This window comes from Tursiops truncatus, chromosome 13 (assembly GCF_011762595.2).
Source record: "Tursiops truncatus isolate mTurTru1 chromosome 13, mTurTru1.mat.Y, whole genome shotgun sequence".
Lineage (NCBI taxonomy): Eukaryota > Metazoa > Chordata > Mammalia > Artiodactyla > Delphinidae > Tursiops > Tursiops truncatus.
In genome coordinates, this window is record NC_047046.1 from 23,455,289 (window position 1) to 23,476,490 (window position 21,202).

Genomic DNA, 21,202 nt, shown 5'->3' on the forward strand with positions numbered 1-21,202 from the left:
GTCTAAATGGTTTCCAAGTGCCCTTTCACTTGGCCTACGTGTCTCCCTCCCAAAGGAAAATCTAGAGGGAACAAAAAGACATGGGTTGTTTCTCTGGTCCCATCTTCAAGCCAAATTCAGACGAAAATGTCCAGTGTGACAGAGATTTAATATAAACAGTGGTGCATTAATACTCACAAATACCCCAAAAGGAGTCCCAGATGGGCTATTTTTATCCCTTAAAACACACACACACACACACTCCAACCCCCATCACCTCCACCCATGAGAGTTTCTCCAGTTGGTTTTTATAAGAAGACAAGAGTTCCAGTTAAGAGTGCTAATTAAACAGCTTTGACTGTGGGCAGGAGGAGGCTGGCAAAAACCTCCTCTCTGGGCATGATGTCACCACAACTGTGCATTTCTCATGACCCAAGAATGTGAGTGTGTTTGCACAGCACGTCAAAGCCGGTGATGCAAGCGCAGCCTGGTAAACAGGCCCCAGACAGACAGGCCCTGCAAGGAGACTCGGTGCAGAGGCCTGGCGGAGGCCCAGGTGGTGCTTAACTCCTTCCTGGCAGAACTGGCTGCTGGGCCGCTGAGGCTTGACCAAGGAGCCTTCTCTACTCAGCTTCTCTCACAGGCAGGGTTCCTGGTGGTGGCAAGCCCTAAATTAGAGTCACTGAGACCTTCATTCTCACCCACCATTTTTTTGCTCCAGGGACTTGGGTACGTGATTCCTCTAGCCGGAGTCTCAGTTTTCTCATCTGTATAACGGGGAGAGGAATCAGGTCCCTAATACCTACCTTCAACACCATAGTCCAGAACACCTAGACAACCAAGGGCTTTTCTCTATACTCAAAGAAAACTCTTTTGGAGGCAAAATCTGACCCAAATGGACTGAAGCTCTGCCGAACTTTTATTCATCCCACTTAGAGTCAACACACACTTCTCACTAGAGCAGTATCTATATGTTTGATTGGAGACGGTGGGCTCAGACTCCACCCAATCACTTTTTAAGATCTCCCAAAATTCTGAATTCTGAAAACCATCCAGCCCCAAGAGTATTGATCTAGGGTTGTGAGCCTGGGCGACCGGCCTCTGGCTCTTTGGGAGACTTACTGAGAGACTGCTTTCTGCTGGAAAGTCAACCCCGGAGGACAGGGCTTAGCTCTGTCCCTGCTATGCCCTAAGCAGGCAGTGCCTGGCACACAGCAGGCACCCAACCAATATTTGTTGAATCAAATATTGAAGCTGAAGGCACACAGCAGGCACCCAACCAATATTTGTTGAATCAAATATTGAAGCTGAAGTTATTCATACCGCATAAATGCCGTGGTGGTGATTATGGGGAAACTGAGGCCGAAGCCTCTGAGCTGGCCTGCCCTGGATCCTTTCCCACAGAGGGAGTTATGTCTTTCCCCAAAAAAGGTAGCTGCCCTTATTTCTCTGCTGGCCTGATCATAAACAGCTTGGTGACCCCCTCCAACATTCCAGGGCAGCCTTCTCCCTGGCTGGCTGGTTGTGGGCATCAACGAGTTTTCTTTGGCCAAAGGTTTCAGCTGATTTTTTTTTAAAAGGGGGGGCCCATGCAGAAAGCTGGGGGTGGGGAAGGGGTGGTCATGGGGTGTCTGGGGAAGACAGGATCTGGGGTCAGCCTGAGACTGTGGACTAGATCCCCAGACCCTTCTGAAGACTGTGAATGTATCACTCTTAATCCTAGGGCTGGAGAATTATCCAGACCCGTGTGGAGCTGCCAGGATGCAAAAGTCCTCCCCAGTGTGGTCTGACCCATCCCCAACTGCTGTGAGGCCCCGAGTAACTCCTTTTCCCTCTCTGGGCCTTAGCATGATGGAGATGGAGAATCCAGCACAGTGGATCAGAGCTGAATTACAGACATAGACTTGAGTCCAAGCCCGGGCTCTTCCCCTTGCTGGGCAGGGAGTTAGGGCAAGTCATTTTCCCTCTCTGAGCCTCAGTTACCCCAGCTGTAAAATGGCACAGTTACAGAGACGTTGTTCTGATGAACGAGCCTGGTACACAGCAGTGATAAAGGAATGTTAGGGGCTATTACCCTTGGTCTGGATGAGCCTCCTGATCTGATGTTCTGTGTTAGGCACTTAGAACAATAATAACCTCATTGTCTGAGCACCCACTATGTTCCAGGCTAAGTGCTTCACAAGCATTATTTCATTTCATCCTCCCAACATCACTCAGATGGGTACTATCATGTCCCCATATTTCAGAGGAGGAGACTGAGGTTCAGAGAGGTGAAGTGACCCCCACAAGGCTGCACAGCTGGTGGGTAGCAGAGCTGGAATCTGTCAGACTCGTAAGTACCTCATACCATGGCTCTGTTCCTTGAAACAAGAGATTTCAGGCCCAGCTGGGCCGCACCCTGATGTGGCATATGACCAGTGCTGGGGCTGTAGGTCCTCCATCAGAACTATGAGGAAAAGCCTCCCTGCCCTGCCTCCCCTGCAGGGCTGAGGTGAGGAAGCTGGTGACCTTGAAAGGGACTTTGTAGGCTCTGAGACGGGACAGGCATTCTCAAAGTCTCAGTCGCGGGGAGGCAAGGGAAAAAATTAATGCTTTCCCAGCCACCCTGGCAAGTGTCAGACCAGCTCTGGTCACAGAGGTACGGAATAGGAAGGTAGGTGAGGTACAGCTGCCTCAGGCTGTGTTAAGGGGACTACACAGGGAGCCAAGAACTGAAGGAGAAGTGGTGTCCCAGGACCTGACTCTCACCACCAACTCCCTCCATTAGGAGTTGGGCAGTACTGCCTAGTGGTTAGGAACTTGGCCTCCAGAGTCCAACAGACAGGGTTCAAGTCTCAGCTCCACTCATCTCTGCTGAGTCCCTTGGACTTCCCCTGTCTGAGTACAGTCTTCCCAACTGTGAAAAGGGGGTGATAATGATAAGAGCCTCGCCAGGACTGTAGTAAGGACAGGACTTGGCCCATGGATATTAGTTGAACAATTATCTTCTACACTTGGTCTGCAATCCTCAAGGAGCTTCTAGTCTGAAAGGAGAGACTATATGTAAAATGCCTGGCACGGGTAGGTGCCCACTGGATGGAAGGATGGATGGATGGATGGACGGACCGACAGACAGACGGATAGGATGAGAGATTTACTCCAGGTCATACAGTCAGGAGGTAACCCTTCCTGATAGCTCACATTGGGCCCCAAAGAATGCCTAAGAGCAGGTTAGAGAGGGAGAGGAAGTCCAGGTGGAGGAGACTGCACGAGCAAAGGCTTGGAGTTGGGAATTACTGCAGAACGGAAGAGATACTGGTCTCACGTGTTCTCCTTCAGTAACTTGCTCAACAAGATCCTATGAGGAGGGCCCTCTGGATGGAGGTTCTCCCAGAGTCCCCTGGGGCAGAGCCAGGAGGTTGCACAGGGAGTAGGGCCCCACAGTACAGAGGAGCAGGCAAGAGGAAGACCAGCCTTGGAGTCGGGCCTGCGAGGGCCTGGTCTGGCCATATTTGGTTTTCAAGGAACTGGGAGTCTTCTCACTGGCTCTGCTGTCCATGCACCGGAGCAAGGCCACCCACAGTTGCTGAGTCAGGATGGCAGCTGGGATCGAGAGCAGAGGCCCCAGAATGGGGTGACTGTAACACAGTGGTTCAGAGCCCGGCCTCTAGAGTCAAGAAGATGTGGGTTCAAATCCTGTTCAACTACTGATGGCTGTGTGACTGGGCCGGCTGCATCACCTCTTGGAGGCTCTGTTTTCTTTATCTGTAAAATAAAACAAGAGCAGTGAGGACAAGCACCATTACTGAGTTTGCTATGTGCCAGTCTGTGCTAAGTGCTCTACCTGCATTTCTTGTTTAATTCTCATCATGATAGAGAAATATTATTATTGTCCCCATGAAACAAAACACGTGAGACCAGTGTTTCTCATCCATGCTGCAGTAGTTCCTAACTCCAAGCCTTTGCTCATGCATACCCCTCCACCTGGAGTGTCTCTCTCTCTCTCTCCCAGCTCTAGGTATACTTTGATGCCCAGTGTGAGGTATCAGGAAGAGTTACTTCCTGACTGTGGGACCTGGGTTTCCAGATAAAGAAACTGAGGCACAGAGCGGTGAGGTCACATGCAAGTAATAGACAGAGCCAGGACTAACTAGAAGCACCTCGCCACTCCCCTGCACTTTCTTACATTCCCATTTCTATTTCTTAATCATTTCCCCACCCAATGCCCCCCAACAGCTCATGTAAGACAACACCTGGCACCTGTTCCCTCCATGTCCAATTTCCAAACTGCTGCCAAAGCCTTATTCAGCCCCTCATAATAGTCCTGTGCAGAAGGTAGGCTAGATATCATTCCCATTTCACAGATGGGTACACCAAGGCTCAGAGAAATGAAGCAAGTTGCCTGAGACCTTGCAACCAGCCCAAGGGGAAGCCAGAGTTGGACTGCAGTGCTGTATGACCCCCATTCCAGTGCTCTCTCCCCACCACGGTGAGCTGACCACTTTCTGAGACAGGTGCCCTTCCTTTCCTCCCAGCCAAGCCATTCCTAGACAATTAGGATAAAAGGGAAAATTAATCTGAGGTCCGCTTGAAAGGGAAAGTCAGGCAGGACTAGTGGGGCATTATGCAAATATATAAAGAAATTAGGCTTCCTTTGAAAAATCATAAAAGAATGAATGAACAAGCTGCAATAGTTTTAAATCAGATCATCTCCTCATGACAGGCAGGAGACCAGAACCGCTCTCTAAACCCGTTACCTCATCTCACTCATTTTTGGAGGCATCTCCTGCCTTATCCCATGCCAGGAGCTGTACTGGGAGCCAGACAAGGGCCCTGCCAGAGGAATCAATACCTGGACAGCGCTCCCCAGACTCTGCGATTTCACATTCCAGTAAAGTGTTCTCCCCAAATGAGGCACACAGTTGCCAACATTTTGCTATTTGTCAAAGAGCATTAAAGAAAAGGAAAAATAAAACATTACTTTCTGTCACCATAAAATTTAATAAGGACTAATCTCAGAATTTAGCAATTTTTGAAAATGATCTTTATAAGTAATGGTCCTAGTTTTGTCACTTGTTGCAGGCCAGGGAGAACTGTATCTAAGATGGGCATTTGGCAATCTCCAGATGAATGGGAGAGAGAAAACATTTATGCATATAACTCAGAATAGCTATATTCATTGAGTATCTTTTGGTTGAAAGCCACAGAAAACTATTCTGGCTACCTTAATAAAGAAAGATTTATTGGAAGGGGATTTTATTGGAAGATTGGATTCTGGGGGTTACGTAGTAGACAGCAGGGCCAACCAACCAACCATTCCTGGCAAGGACAGAAAACTTCAAGAACAGATGGAATCAGAGTCCTCTCTCTGCTCTTCACCAAGTGAGGACAGTGAGAAAGTAGCTGTCTACAGCCCAGGAAGTGGGCCCTCACCAAAACTTGACAAGGCTGGCACCCTGATCTCAAATTTCCCAGTCTCCAAAATTGTGAGAAATAAATCTGTTGTTTACACCAAAAAAAAAACAAACCAAAATAAAAACAAACAAAAGAACGAAACAGATGGAATCAGCTCTCTCTCTCTTTCTCTCCTTCTTGCTGCATTTGCTATCTTCTCTCTAGTTGCAGACAGGGTTCCTCCATGTGTCAGAGAACACAATGGCTAACAGCTTCCACATTCATATCTCATGGCTCCAACTTCATAGCTCATGGCTCCAGCAACCAGAGACAGACCAATTAACTTCTCAGTTTCAGTGGGGGGAACCTGGAAGGTGTCTGATTGGCCCAACAGAGTCAGATGTCTACCCCTGGACCAATCAACTGTGGCTTGGGGGGGGTCTGTAACAACATGGCAGCTCCTGTGAGAACATCATGGTTGGAGTCAGGAGCAGGAGGAAAAAGAGCTGGGCGGATAGGCTGGGTGGATGATACCATAGATGTCCACCATGGAGGTGATAAATGCCTTAACAGAGGTGCAAATAAGGTGTCGTGGGAGTTCAGGGGAGGAAGGCACAACTTCTAGCTGTAGGGATCAAGTAGAGCATCTTGGAAGAGGTGGCATTTGAGCTAAGAATAATCTGGAATATACAGAGATTCAAAATGTTATCTCAAATTAGAAGAGAAAAGTGAGCACTGGTAGAGGTGTCATCCAAAGGAGCTATATATTAATGCCTTACTTTGTCAAGATTTTTAGAGGTTATCTAATTTTTAAAAATTTTTAAAGTTATTTACAGTTATTACAAAACATTGGCTATATTCTCCCTCTTGTACAGTATATCCTTGAGCCTATCTTACACCCAATAGTTTGTACTTCCCACTCCCCCAACCTTATAATGTCCCCCACAACTGGTAACCACTAGTTTGTTCTCTATGTCAGTGAGTGAGTCTGCTTCTTTTTTGTAATATTCACTAGTTTGTTGTATTTTTTAGATTCCACATATAAGTGATATCATACAGTATTTATCTTTCTCTGCCCGACTTATTTCACTTAGTGTATTGCCTTCCAAGTCCATCCATATTGCTGCAAATGGCAAAATTTTGTTCTTTTTTATGAATGAATAGTATTCCATTATGTATATATATATACCACATCTTTATCCATTCATCTGTTGATGGACACAGGTTGCTTCCATATTTTGGCAATTGTAAATAACGCTGCTATAAAAAAAATAATAATGCTGCTATGAACATTGGGGTGCATGTATAGTTTTATAAATTTAGAATTCATATATAAAATTTACCTTATAGTTTATTTTTTTTTATTTTGAAATAATTTGACTTACAGAAAAGTTGCAAAAAATAGTTCAGAGAGCTCTCCTAAACTCTTCATCTCCTATATCCCTCACCTAGCTTCCCCTAATATTAACATCTTACCTAATCTTGGTACAGTTATCAAAGCCAGGAAGTCAACACTAATACAGTGCTATTAACTAACCTACAGACTTATTTGAATTTTGCCAGTTTTCCTTGCAATCAAATCCAGCATCCCACTTTGTATTTAGTTGTTATGTCTTCTTAGCCTCCTCCAATCTGTGACAGTTCCTCAGTCTCTCTTATCTCTTATAACCTTGACACTGAAGAGTACTGGTCAGTCATTTTACAGTATATCCCTCAATTTGGATGTCTCGTGGTTTTCGCTTGATCAGATCGAGATTATGCATTTTTGGCAAGAATAGCACAGAAGTAATTTTGTGCCCTTCTTAGTACAGCATACAAGGGCTTCATCTTGTCAGCGTGATTTATTACTAGTGAAGTTAACACTGATCACCTGGTTTAAGGAGATGCCTGCCAAGTTTCTCTTGTAAAGGGTTCCTTTATAATTAGTAAGTATCTTGTTGGGAGATACTTAAGACTACGCAAAAATGTAAACTTCTCATCATTTACAGTTCTTTTTAAAGGTGCTATGCAATGCACACTTTCTACTTTTATTCAACAAACATCAACTATTCACCCACTATGAACCAAGCACTGGTCTAAGATGCATGGCTCAGTTTTGTGTAGCTTGATGACCTTGCAGGACCTTAGGATCCTCATCTATGAATTGGGTATAATTAAATTTTACCACTCAGGGCTTCTGAGGATAGAGGAGGACCATGTTTATGAAAGTGTTCTGTAAAGCTAACTGGGATTGTTCATTCTCTGTCCAAGGCACTCAGCTCTGTCCTCACCTCCACCTATTACCAGTCTCCATTTCTGTTCTGCCTGCATCCATACCCAAAGGCTTCTGTCTGTCCTCACTGGCCAGACTCCCTCATCCTATTTACCAAGCCTTACTTATGATGTCACTTAATAAGTTTTGGAGACACAAGGTGAGCCTTGTAGAGACTGACAGTTTCCTTCTGGAGCATCTGAACGCAATTTTGAGAGCTGCCTCGAGATGCCGTGTGATGCCTGGGACCTGTGGGTGGCAGGTGGGAGATCCTTTCTCCAATGGGAGAAATAGTGGGAGAAGTAGGAATTGCCTTCTTCCAATAATGCTTTGGCCCTAAAAGGGAAACTGTTGAGCTCCAGGGAGTACTGAATAAGCCTGCATGGATACTTGTGTCTTGCTGAGAGATCTACATAGGCACACTTTATTTTTTTTATCATTATTTATTTATTTATTTGGCTGCCCTGGGTCTCAGTTGCCGCACACGGGATCTTTAGTTGCGACATGCGGGATCTAATTCCCTGACCAGGAATCAAACGCAGGCCCCCTGCATTGGGAGCACCGAGTCTTAACCACTGGACCACCAGGGAATCCCAGCATAGGCACACTTTAAATGAAAAACTTCATAATGTGAGAGGATGAGCTCACCCACGATCCAACCTCCTAACCCAACAGCACCTTAATTTGAGAACAGGATTTTAACAAACCAAGAGGGAGGTACAAGTTAAGTAGCAACACTCCTTGGGTCGCACTTAACCCTTTTTAAAGGCAGGAAACTTTTATGCTTGACTGGTGGTTTTGTTTTTTTGTTTGTTTACAACCTTTGTACAAGATCATTAGGAAGATCAAATAGGATAAGAGGTGAAGGTGCTTTGGAACTCCTACTGCGGAGAGTCAATATGGCTGTTCCCATTCTGTGCCCTGAGGGCAGCTTTTTAGGAACTGCTTGCCAGGATCAGAGCAGGCAGATTGAAAGTCCCAGCTCCAACATCAGCCCAGGCCATCCTCTGCCTTCCTTCAGCCAAGAAGATAAGCCCTTCAAAATAGAGTCCCCTAAGTAGGAATCCAGCAGCATACAGGGCATTCCCTCCAGGGTCCCGAGTAGCTTCCTCCTTGGCAAATCACAGGCCTGGGTTCCCCAGGACCATCTCCCACCTGAGGAGCAGGCTGCTGTGGGCTGGACTCCCACCCAGCTAGCACCCAAGCAAGAATCGTTAACAGCAGCTCAAGATTGCCGATTTTACTGCCCTCTCCCCAGTGGACCCTGGGGAACAACCATCCCCTGGAGACCACCAAGGCAGCAGCTCTCCTAGGAACCTTCAGGTTTCAGAGACACCGTCCCACCATTGCCCAGTTGATTCCTGTGGCCATGCACCCAAACTATAATGTACACATGAATCCCCTGAGAATCTTGTTAAAATACAGATCCTGATGCAGTAGGTCTGGGGCAAGGCCTGAGACTCTGCATTTCCAACAAGCTCCTAGAAGATGCCAGAGCTGCTGCTCCACAGACCACACTTTGAATGCAAAGCTCCAGACCACAGGATGATCAGAAGGGTCTGGAAACCAGAAAACAATGTTGAGTAAACAGAAACAACATGGGTTGTTGGGTCCCCTCTTTCTACCTTGAAATTTTTATAATCTTGATGCCCCTTCTGATGGCCTCCCAATAAAGTCCCCATTTAACTCAGGTTACTCTAGGAGGTTTCTGGTATTTGCAAACAAAAGAACCTTTCCTAATATCCAAAGGTAAATCCCCCAAGTAGGAAAAGGTGACTCTTCCTCATCCCATCGCTTATTTTACAGGCCAGTTCTTCCAGACCCACCACCAGAGCCTGGCTAGACCCACCTGCTTCTTAAAGGGACCAAGTCCCCTTTTGGGGGGCTTCTGATCATTTAAATCTCCTTCAACAACACAGAAGAGGTTTTCAAACATTACCCCGGGGATTCCTCATTGCCCTCTCTCAATATTTTCCCAGAGACCTGAGGCTCCTTTGTGGGCTTCAGTCCCTTGATTGCCTCCCAGCCCCTAAGCTGTCTTGTGCATTAATTAGCTGGTGACTAATTGCTACCTAATTGCCAACCGGCTCCCACCCACACCTGCATCAAGGAGTCATGGGTATCCTCCAGGGAAAGGTCTTTTGTGAGTCCAGTGGTTCACTTTTCCACAAATGTGGGCTGAACTTCTTCTGTGGTACCAGGTCACATTCGCAGCCCTGGGGACTCGGTGGTGAGCAAAACAGACTTGGTCCTTGCCTTCAGAGCTCACATCTAGTGGGAGCCAAATAGCAACACAGGGACTTCCCTGGTGACATAGTGGTTAAGAATCCGCCTGCCAACGCAGGGGACACGGGTTCGAGCCCCGGTCTAGGAAGATCCCACATGTTGCGGAGCAACTAAGCCCGTGTGCCACAACCATTGAGCCTGAGTTCTAGAGCCCATGAGCCACAACTACTGAGCCCATGTGCCACAAGTACTGAAGCCCGTGTGCCTAGAGCCCGAGCTCCGAAACAAGAGAAGCCACTGCAATGAGAAGCCCGTGCACTGCAACGAAGAGTAGCCCCCACTCGGGCTTCCCTGGTGGCGTAGTGGTTAAGAATCCTCCCACCAATGCAGGGAACACAGGTTCGAGCCCTGGTCCAGGAAGATCCCACATGCTGTGGAGCAACTAAGCCCGTGTGCCACAACTACTGAGCCTGCGCTCCAGAGCCCATGAGCCACAACTCCTGAAGCCTGGGCACCTAGAGCCGTGCTCTGCAACAAGAGAAGCCACCGCAATGAGAAGCCCACGCACCGCAACGAAGAGTAGCCCCCGCTCGCCGCAACTAGAGAAAGCCCGTGCACAGCAACAAAGACCCAGCACGGCCAAAAATAAATAAATAGAATTTTTTTTAAAAAAGAGTAGCCCCCACTTACGGCAACTAGAGAAAGCCCAAGTGCAGCAACGAAGACCCAACAATGAAGGCCCGACGCATCCAAAAATAAATAAATTTATTTTTAAAAGTAAAAAAAAACAAACAGCAACACATAAATTTCAGATAATAACTGCTATGATTTAACAAATAATGAAAATACAAAAGGATAATACAATACAGAGTAATGCCTGGAGCTTCAGATAGGTGCGCTGGGAAGGCCTTTCTAAGGAGGAGACATTTGAGTTGAGACCTGAATGGTACTCAGGAGCCAGCCAGAGTGATGATGAAGAGAAAGAGCTGTCCAAGCAGAAAGCACGGGGAAGATCAAAGGCTGGTTGGGAGGGACCAGCTTGGCCTGTCTGAGTAACACTCACTGCATCCTTTCAGCCCCCAGGGATTCGGGAGTCAACCAGCAGGTTGGAGCTGGTTGTAAGAATTGGAGCAAAACCTTTCCTCTCCTCTTTTGCAGAGGCTGGGGGTGAGGCTTACTCCAATGGCCCCACCTCCAATCATCTGATTGGTCAGATTTCAGGATCCTGATTGGCCTTTGGTGGTAACTAGGGCGCTCTTTCTTCAAGGTTCCAAACTCCACAGTCTTACTTCGGACTTAGGGCGGAACCCCTCGGAGGGTCCAGTTAGGGAGCACGCGGCTTCCCCTGGGGAATCCAGGCCCAGGGCTCTGCAGAGAAACAACAATGCAGATTGCCATGTGAAATTTCTTGATTTTTAAACGTTAATGATAAGTTGGAAAAGCTTTTTAAAAGCTGTGCAGGCCAAACACGTGTCTATAGGCAGGACCTGGCCCCTGCACACCCACACCCACCCCCCGCCGCCCGGGGCGGTGCAGTGGGGCTTGGCGAATGCCTAGTGGTAGAGGTGATGGACAGAAGGAGTCAGGAAGGACACTAACTACATCCTGGATTCTGAAATACCCTGCCCTGGAGAAGGAACTCGCTGCCACAGACACATACTGAGCACCTATTGGTGCAAGTCTCTGTGCTAGGTTGGGGGGTACAAAGCACATTGTGAGGCTGCACCCTCCTCCAGGGCAGGGGGTTGCCTACCGCAGAAGACCTGGGTTCCGGTCCTGCCTTGGCCTCCTGTAATTACCGTGAGTCCTTGGGTTAGTTCATCAGCTCTGGGATTCGGCACCTAGCCTTATGTTGATAGCAGGTTAACTAAATCAGGTGAGGGCAGATTATGAAAGGCCTTGAACGTCTAGGTAGGGAGTTTGGGCCGGATCTGTTAAGGGGGTGGGAGCCACTGCAGGTTCTTGACCAGGAGAGTGATATTCCAAGTAAAATATTTTAGGAAAATGAATCAGGCCACCTGTGCAGAGAGAAGAGGGTCACATACCATCCAGGTGTGGTATAGTGAGACAGCACCTGGGTTTATGCAAATAAGATCTTACCACCCCTAGCTCAAAAGCCTTTGGTGGCTCCCTGCAGCCCTCACAGCAAAGTCCTTCCTTCTTACAATGGTCCAAGTGCAGGACCATTGTCCTGGGTGTATGACCTGTGCAATTGCACAGGGCCCCATACTTAGTTTAATGATTTACTGTCACCATCTTGAAATTCTTAAAGGGGTCTCATGTTTTTGCTTTGCATCAGGCCCCACAAATTATGTAGCCAGTCCTGCCCATAGGGACTGGCCCCTGCTCCCCTCTCCCTTCTCATTTGCACCCCGCTTCTCCCTAACCCTTCAAACTCCAGTTGCTTTAGTCTTCCATCAGTTCCTGGAGGTTGTTCCTTCCTGCCTCAGGGCATTTGCACAACCTGTTCCTTACCTGGAACACCACCCCTCATCCCAAGACCAACTCTCTGTTCAGCAAATTTCTTCTTATCCTCCAGATCTGAGCATAATTACCTCCTGAGAGATAACTTCTCTGACCTCCCAGGATTATCTCTTCAAAAACAAAAGTTTAAAAATAATTTAAAGTAGGCCCCCAGTACAAGCTCCCATAGTGCCATGTGGTTCCCACTTCAAAGAAATGACCGTAATCTGTAATGAAAACTTTATATGGCGCTCTGTTCGCTGAGTCTGTCTCCACCTCCAGACTGTGAGCGCCACGATGCTCACGAACCTGTCTGCCTGTCTTCAAAGGGAGGCTCAGAGATGGGTTAAATGGGGTGAAAGGAGGGGAAGCCGTATCTCACCCATCTTGGACCTTTCCTTCAGGTTGGGCAGAAATTTTCATAATGCCCAGACCACACACCCAGTAGGGTCTGCTCTGGCCCTGGCCTTTCCCCAGCTGGAGCCCATTAGCTACAGACCCTCTTGCCCCGATCCCAGTGATGGGACAATCCTAGGGGTGGGTTGGGAAGAGGATGCATTTTACAGAGCCAAGCTTTAGTCTAAAGGAAGCAATAATGAAATAGTTTCAGACCTCTGACAGCAGAACAGCCATGGGTGTTTGGGGGCTTTGTGCTTGTAAAGGCTTGAGTAACATATCCAACTGGGGGAAATTTTCCTTCTCTTAACCAAGTAAATAAAACCATTCATACCACAAGAGGTAGGAGGAAGGGACAGAATTTGCACAAAACATAAAAATTTGTTGACCCTGGCAAGATGAGAAAGAGCATCATGCCTGCCCAGGTAGCTCACATTTATTAAGTAGGTGCCATGTACCAGGATGTGAGCTAAGCTCTTGACACACATAAGCTCCTGAATGCTCACCCTACCCTGTGAAGTTGGAACTATTCCCCTCCCCATTTTGTGGATGAGGAAACTGAAACGCAGAGAAACTGGGTAACTAGCCTAATGTCACACAGCAAGGAAACGACAGAGTTGGGATTTGCACCCAGATCTGTCCAACTCCAGATCTGTTCTGAGCCCTTCACTACCACAAAACAGCTCCTCATTTGGCTTGCAGTGTGGTTTTGGCAAATTTGTCAACCTCTCTGAGCCCCATAATCTGTTTTTTTCTTTTTCTTGAACCCATGCCCCCTGCAGTAGAGCACAGTCTTTTTTTTTTAAATAAATTTATTTATTATATTTACTTATTTTTGGCTGCGTTGGGTCTTCGTTGCTGCACACAGGCTTTCTCTAGTTGTGGCGAGGCAGGGGCTACTCTTCTTTGCGGTGCATGGACTTCTCATTGCTGTGCCTTCTCTTGTTGCAGAGCACGGGCTCTAGGGCGCACGGGCTTCAGTAGTTGCAGCACGCAGGCTCAGTAGTTGTGGCTCGCAGACTCTAGAGCGCAGGCTCAGTAGTTGTGGCATATGAGCTTAGTTGCTCCGCAGCATGTGGGATCTTCCGGGACCAGGGCTCGAATCCATGTCCCCTGCATTGGCAGGCAGATTCTTAACCACTGTGCCACCAGTGGTTAAGAAGCCCGAAGCACGGAGTCTTAACCCCTGGACCGCCAGGGAAGTCCCAAGCCTCAGATTCTTCACCTATAAATTGCCCCTTATTTAAGCCACTCTGTGCTAGGTACTGCCTGACTCCTCACGGTGCCTGGTGAGGGAGGGAATGTGGCAGAGCCAATGATTTGTGTTCTTCAACCTGTTTCCTCCTCCTGGGCCCTACAGTTAGCAGAGTCATGTGACTACGCTCTCGCCGGTGAAAATTACATGTCATCCCCGGGCCAAGGCAATTAAGAATGGGTGAGTCTCTTTTGATTTTTAGTCTCCCTTTCCACATGCAGAGGATTCAGGAATGGATTCCAGGGAGGGCCTTGGGGAGTCACTGCCTGGAAGAGAGCTGCCTTCCAAGGCAGATGGGTTAGGAGACCCCTGACCTATATCAGACTTTGCATGAGTGAGGAATAAACTATCATTGGGTTAAGCCACTGAGATTTTTGTTTTGTTACAGCAGTTACCATTAATTGCACTGAATGAAACTGTATCAGTTATTAATTTCCATAATAATGCTGCATAACAAATCACCCCAAAACTTAGTGCCTTAAAACAGCAACCAGGGACTTCTGTAGTGGTCCAGTGGTTAGGACTCCATGCTTCCACTGCAGGGGGCACAGGTTCGATCCCTGGTTGGGGAACTAAGATCTCGCATGCTGCACAGTGCAGCCAAAGAAACAAAACCAAAAAACCCCACAAAAAACAGCAACCATTTAGTTTGCTCATGATTTCATGGATTGGCAATTTGGTCTGGGCTCAGCTAAAGGTTCTTCTAGTCTTAATTGGCTGATTAGCACAGACTCAGCCAGGACAGCTCATTCCTGTTCCAGTGGTCTCTCATCCCGGAGCAGGATAGCTCAGGCCTGTTCACACGACAGCTGGGAGGATTCCAAGAGAATGGGCAGAGGCTACAAGACTTCTTACAGTCCAGACTCAGAACAGGTAGTGTCACCTCTGCTGTATTCTATTGGCCAAAATAGGTCATATGGCTGAGCCCAGGTTCAAGGAATGAGGAAACAGGCTCTATCTCCTGATGGGAGGAGTTCCAAAGTCACACTGCAAAGGGGCTTGCATACAGGGAAGCAAAGCACTGAAGTTATTTTGCAACCAAACTACTACAGGAGGTATTAGTGCCCCCATTTGAAACTTCCTTCCCAGGTTCAGGAAGATGAAGTGGCTAGTGAATGGAAGAATCAGGATTTAAGCAAAACCCGAAGCTCTCTTCATGCCCCAAGCTTCCCGTATGACTCCGAAAACTGGTCCTCTTTGGCCAGAAGGAACCTCCCCACTTCTGCTAGCTGAACCAGGAATCCAGCACCCTGGGCTCACAGGGAAGGGGCCCCCAAATCTGGATCTCATTCTGGCCTTTGGAAGAACAGGGCAATCTTTTCAGATATTTGAGTCTAGGAAACACCTTGAACTTCAAGCCTGGAGAAGCTGTGACTGCAGTGACCTGGGGCTGGCGGAAAGACCTTCCCCTCCTGGCCTTTACACATCAGATGGCCCTAGAGACCTACTTCATTCTGTGACCCAGGCAGAGCCCACACCCTCTCGGTGCCTCAGTATAAGGATGCAAAGTGTAAAGAGAAAAGTGCTCAGCCTCTGGACTCACAGCACTGGGCTCAAATCCTGACTCACTTGCTGTCATTTCCTGGGCAAGGCCCTTGCACTCTCTGAGCCTCACATTCTCTTCTATAAAACAGGTGTGAGAGAAGAGGAGTCCCCATCTTGGGGGCTGTTGTGCGAACTGAATGAGAGAATGCACAACATAAATGCATGATGTAAATGACCTACTACCCCCAAGGTGGACTTAATAGCTGGCAGGTGGTGTTAGCATCGTGTCAACCAAACCCCCATTTTACAGAGGAGAAAACAGAAGCTCAGGCAGGTGATGTGACTTGCCAAGGCCACACAGCTAAAGAGCAGTGATGTCATCAGTGATGTACTCAGGTCTATCTGATTCCAGAAGCCAAGGTCTTACCCTCTCTAGAGTCCTAGGTTTGAGTTGCCTCTTGCAGCCATGTGACCTTGGGCAAGTCCCTTTTCTCTCTCGGTCTCATTTTTTTCATCATCTAAATAAATGATGATCTGCCTATGATGCCTTGTGCATTTTCCTCAAATGGGAAAATACATGGAAAGCGCTTAGCACAGTCCCTAGGACAGACTTGTGTGCTCAGCAATGAGAGGCTGCTATAACAGTCAGGAGTAAGTTGCTTAACTCTCCGTGTCTCGGTTTCTCTATCTGTCAAATAGAGCTAATGACAGACTTATCTCATTGGGTTGTTGTGAGGAATAAATGAGTTACTGTGGGCTAACCTCAGCACAATGCCTGGCACATGTATGCACGTCATAAGCACTTGCTATTATTTTAAAAGTTCAGAAACCTGTTCCAAGCCAGCATGAGATGATGGGGATCCCAGCCCCCCACTGGCTGAGGCTCCAGGCACTGCCTTTGCTACCATTCAGCTATTATTAGGCCCAGTGTCCTCATCTCAAATCCAGATGGGGAGCTAGAAGGGCGGGCAGGGCTGGGCCTGGCTGGCGGATGGCTGGGAACACTGCTGGGAGGCCGGTTTGGGTTTGGGCCCCACCCCGCCTGCCCTCCCTCGCCTGCAGTGGGTCCAGCCGCCACGTCTACACTTGGCTCTGAGGTCTGCACCAAACACTCCCTCCCACCGTGGCCGCCTCCTCTGGGAAGGTTCAGAGCATTTCGCGGCCTCAGCACTTTTCTGCCCACCCCGGGGAGGCCAGGCCTGCGTAGAAACTATGAATTGGACACTGCATGCCTCTGGAGTCTGCAAAGGGGTCAACCACCCTCCTGTCTAGAGGTCTTCATACCTACAGTGAGGCCTACTGGGTCCACCAAGGGGAAAGGGTCCACACAACTGGGTTCAAATCCCAGCCCTACCACCGATATGCAGCGTCAACATGGACAAGTGACTTCCCCCTGAGCCTCAGTTTCTTTATCTATAAAATGGGTATAATCTTAGCACCTACCTCACATGGCTGTGGTGATGTATAAATGAATGAATAGCACATAGTAAGGACTCAGTATGTGCTAGTTATTGTTATTTCATGCTTGAGTGTGCCAGGCCCTGAGGGGGAAACAAGGATTTGGGGAGGCTGGGGATCTGGGGTACCAAGTGGCTCTACCTCCAATTGCTGTGTGACCTGAAGCCTGTTCCTTGACCTCTCTGGAACTCAGATTACCACAAGGTGGGCATCTGGGACTCTATGATGCCACAATTCAGCTGCTGGGCTCACAAGTAGTTAAGAAATATGACAAGGCCCCATGTGGGCAGAGATCCCAAATGGCAGGGTACCATGGTTAGGAGCAAGGGTTCTGGGGAATTCCCTGGCAGTTCAGTGGTTAGGACTCCACGCTTTCACTGCTGGAGCCCAGGTTCAATCCCTGGTAGGGGAACTAAGATCCCGCAAGCCACGCCATGCAGCAAAAAAAAAAAAAAAAAAAAAAAAAAAAAAAAATCAAGGGTTCTGGGTTCTAATCCTGTGTGAGGTGCTGGTGTGGCTTGGCCTTGTTGAGCCTGTCTCCTCTTCTGTATAATGATGGTTCTACCTCACAACATTCAAGCTGTGAGGTTCATGATAATAACAAAACTGCCACTCATGTGTTTTTATGGTTCCAACCCACTAGGCAGCAATTATACAGGGCCGCTGCCATAAGCCTAGATTACGCCAGGCATCAGGGGACTCCCAGAAGTGATAAGTCCAGGCCGGCCCATCCAGAACCCTCTCCTTTTTCCATGAGGCTGGTCTCCTGGGGTTCATCACAACCCATTGGGCATCTCAGATCCCCTTCTCCTTCCCAGGGCTCACTTGCCTCCAAGTTTCCTACATTGAAGAGTCACTCCTTTCCCATCCTTCAGCACCTAGGGCCGGGCCCCCTTCTCCTCCAAGGCCGGAAGTTTATCTGACACTGTCGCTCAGAGAACACAGCAGCTGGATGACATCATGGAGGAGACAGCCTTGCCAAACTGGTTTGCCAAACAGATCCCCAGCCCCACTCCTGTGGCTGCTGAACTTGGGGGCCTCCAGTTCTGCTCACGAGGGAGAGGGTCACAGCCCTTGGATCCAGCCAACCCCAGCAAGAACCAGTTCTTCTCCTCCAGGGTCCCCATGCTCCAGCCTCGCCTACCTGACTTTTCCCCAGCAAAGTCCTCAGAGTCCTACCTGATTTCCTTTGCTCTCATGCTGTGCCCTCTCCAGGTTGCCTTTCCCCCCCCGCCTTCCACATGCCAAACAGCAAGTGAGGGCTTTTTCTCCACAACTTTTAGAGTCCAGATACCATCTCTCCCCCTACCCTCACCAGGCTGTGAGACCCCAACAGCAGGCCCAACTCCCATCCAGCTCTAACCCCTCTACCCCGCCCACTGCCCAGCAGGCTCTAGACCCCTCATAGGCCCAAGGTCTTGGCCTTGGCTGGCCTCACAGCCACTTGTGAGCACATCCCAAGGTGGGGTCTCCCTGAAAGTCTTGGAATTTTATGTTGTCTAGTTTGGTGGGGAGAGGGCTTAGAAAGCTCAGGCCACAACTCCCCCATCTTGCAGATGAGGAAACTGAGGCTCAAAGGGGAACAAAACTTTGCCTGGGCTGGAGCCAGGCCTAAGACCCAACACTCCTCTTGCCTCCTGACCCCAGGACTGCAGGGGTTTCTCTGCAGGACACCAGGGAGGGGGAGAAGCCAGGGAGATTCAGGGATCTGGCACTGCCAGCTTGGTAAAAATATTTATTCTCAGACTGAGAGACTGGAGCAAAATATTACCCTTGGCCCCTGAGCTGCTCCAGCTACTCCCTACTCTGCCAGTCCAGAGTTGGACCTGGAGAAATCTGGACCCTTTCTGGGAGGGCCTGAAGTGAGCCAGTCCAAGCTCCTCATTTTATAAATGGACAGACTGAGGCCCAGGCCTCCCCAGTGCCCATAAGACATGTTCACCCTACTCACCTGTCACTCAGGGCCTTTCACAGATGGAAGGTCTTCCATCCCCATTTCCTGCTCCATCCACAGCCCATCTCTCCTCCTTTTCCCACTTACAAACCTCCTGGCCTTTATTCACACTGTCCCCCTGCCACTAATACTCTTTCATGTCTTTCCCCCTCTTCTCTGTGGGATGGATTTCTTTGCACCCTTCCTCAAGGATCAGTTTGCTCCTCCTCTAAGAAGTCTTCCAGGATTTCCTCCATCCTAGAAGCAGCAAGGTGGAGGAAAGGGGCTTTAGCATGGGGCAGAATTCCACTCAAGTTTGAATGCCATTACCAGCCAAGGTGCCTTCACCTCCCTGAGCTTCAGCTTCCACCTCTGTAGAATCCGGGTAATACTTATCTTGCACAGTGGTCAATTTGCATGCAACTGGTGCTCAGTAAACACCAGGACCCTCCTCATGGGACGTTTACTCCTTCCTGTGCTGTGGCTGCAAGCTTCTCCAGAACCACACCGGGCTGCCCTTTGATCTTTGTTTCACCACCATCTCGTCCCACCCCTTTCAGATAGGAAGGGAAAGCAAGTAGGTCTGGAGGAGGACCCCAGCCCTGAGGGCTTGATGGAGGGGCAGGACCCATGCTTATCTTCAGTACTACCAGGAACTAGTGAGCGCGTGTGTGACACAAAGTCCGCTCTCAGAAACTCACCTGTGCCGTTCCTCCCTCCTGGGGGGTGGGGGCAGAGCTAGTAGGAAGCAGGCCATTCACTGGAGCCAAGAGCCGCCACTCAGGTGGCTTACGTATGTCCCGCCCCAGGAGGCTGTTCCAATGGGCGCGCAAGGTTTGAATAGGACCGAGTTGGCTTTGCAGGGCGCTGAACCTTGTTCTGGAGAATAAGATGACATCTAAGTTGGGAATTCCCTGGCGGTCCAGTGGTTAGGACTCAGCTCTCACTGCCAAGTGCCCAGGTTTAATCCCTGGTCGGGGAACTAAGATCCCACAAGCCACGTGGCTAAAAATAAATAAAAAAATAAAGTTTATTTTAAAAAAAAATGACATCTAGGTTAACCAGAGAGAGCCTACATGGGGCCTTCTCAGGAGAAGGGGACCTCGAACTAAAGCCCCAAATTGGGCTCTGTTTGCTCCTCTTCCCATGTGACCTTAACAAGCCCCTTCCCTCTCAGAGCCGTGGTTTTCCCATGTGTAAAACGGGACCACCTCTCAGGGATGTGGGGATGCAGTAAGATGATACCTTTAAAAGAGTCTCAGAGTGGATACTGGCCCTCGCTCTAGATGGGGGCAAGGTGTGGTAGTGGGTGGTCACAGAGGATCTGGACAGTGGGGCTGAGGGGCTCTGCTGGAGCAACAGGCTGAAAGCACTTCCCCACAACCCCATATCACGGTGGTTAAAAGCACAGATTCTATACTCAGAAGGTGCTGGTAGGAACCACAGTTCCACTACCTATCAGCTGTTGTCCTCACCTGTAAAATGGGACAGTAATCCTGGGCTCAAATGGTCGTTATAGGGACTATATGCCTGGTACATGGCAAGTACAAAAAAATGAGTCTATATTATTATTGTTATTATTTGACAGACAGGATTCCAGACCCCACCTCCCAGGCTCCAACTCCCTTTGATGTCCATGGAGACCTGTGGGAGGCACCCTGACCTCTATCACAGGGGACAGAGTGGTTTTCTCCAGTGGGTCTGAGCTCTTGGGTCCCCTGGTTGATTCCTCATGTTGTCTTGGGCATGTTGGCTCTCTCTGGGTCTCAGTTTCCTCCATTTGTTGAATTCTGGACTTCGTGTTCCCTATTTAACTCCACAGCGCTGCAAGAGGCCGACGCTGAGGGGCTTGGAAGCGAGAAGCATGACAGATAAGGTCAATATCTGTGCAAAAGTGTGTCGGCTGGGGAAGGGGAGCTGTGTGATTGACCCTGCTCCATCTGAGGTGGTCCTTGAGGTACTTCAACGTAGGGTCAAGGTGCTGCCGGCCACTTAGTCCCTGCTCTGAGGTGACCCGGACCAGGTGTGCCGAAAGCAGCCTGGGGGCAGCGGCCAAGCCAGGGCACTGAAGCGAGGAGGGGGCGGAGTCGAGTGAGGGGACAGGGTCTCACGAACAAAGAGGAGGGCGGAGAGGGACAGTCCTGAAGGCTCCGCGAATAGTACGATCCCGGGCCACTTACCGCGGCTTTGGGCGCCCTCCCTGACTTTGGCGCAAAGCTGCATCCTCCTGGTGACGCCCACCCGACCAGCGAAGGCCGCTTGAACAGTGTCCCCAAGTCTGCAAACCCCTACAACCTAGGCCCGTGAGGGGCGGGGCCTCTTCTAGGGGCGTGGCCGTCAAATTGAATTTCCCCAATGGGGCACGAGGGTGGGCGGGATCCTC

At 49.0% G+C, this 21,202-nt stretch overlaps 1 long non-coding RNA gene across 2 annotated transcripts; it reads right to left on the bottom strand.

Annotated features, from left to right (window-relative positions):
- Positions 1 to 120: 120 nt before the first annotated feature.
- On the bottom strand, positions 121 to 21,136 carry LOC117307634 (uncharacterized). 2 transcript variants are annotated; one of them, XR_012325257.1, is made up of 4 exons: positions 21,000 to 21,136; positions 19,521 to 19,824; positions 13,518 to 13,801; positions 121 to 3,723 (listed from the first exon to the last, which is right to left on the bottom strand). It is a non-coding gene; the product is annotated as an uncharacterized lncRNA (long non-coding RNA). The 2 variants fall into 2 exon arrangements; XR_004521487.2 differs by lacking the exon at positions 121 to 3,723 and adding an exon at positions 10,578 to 11,197.
- Positions 21,137 to 21,202: the final 66 nt, after the last annotated feature.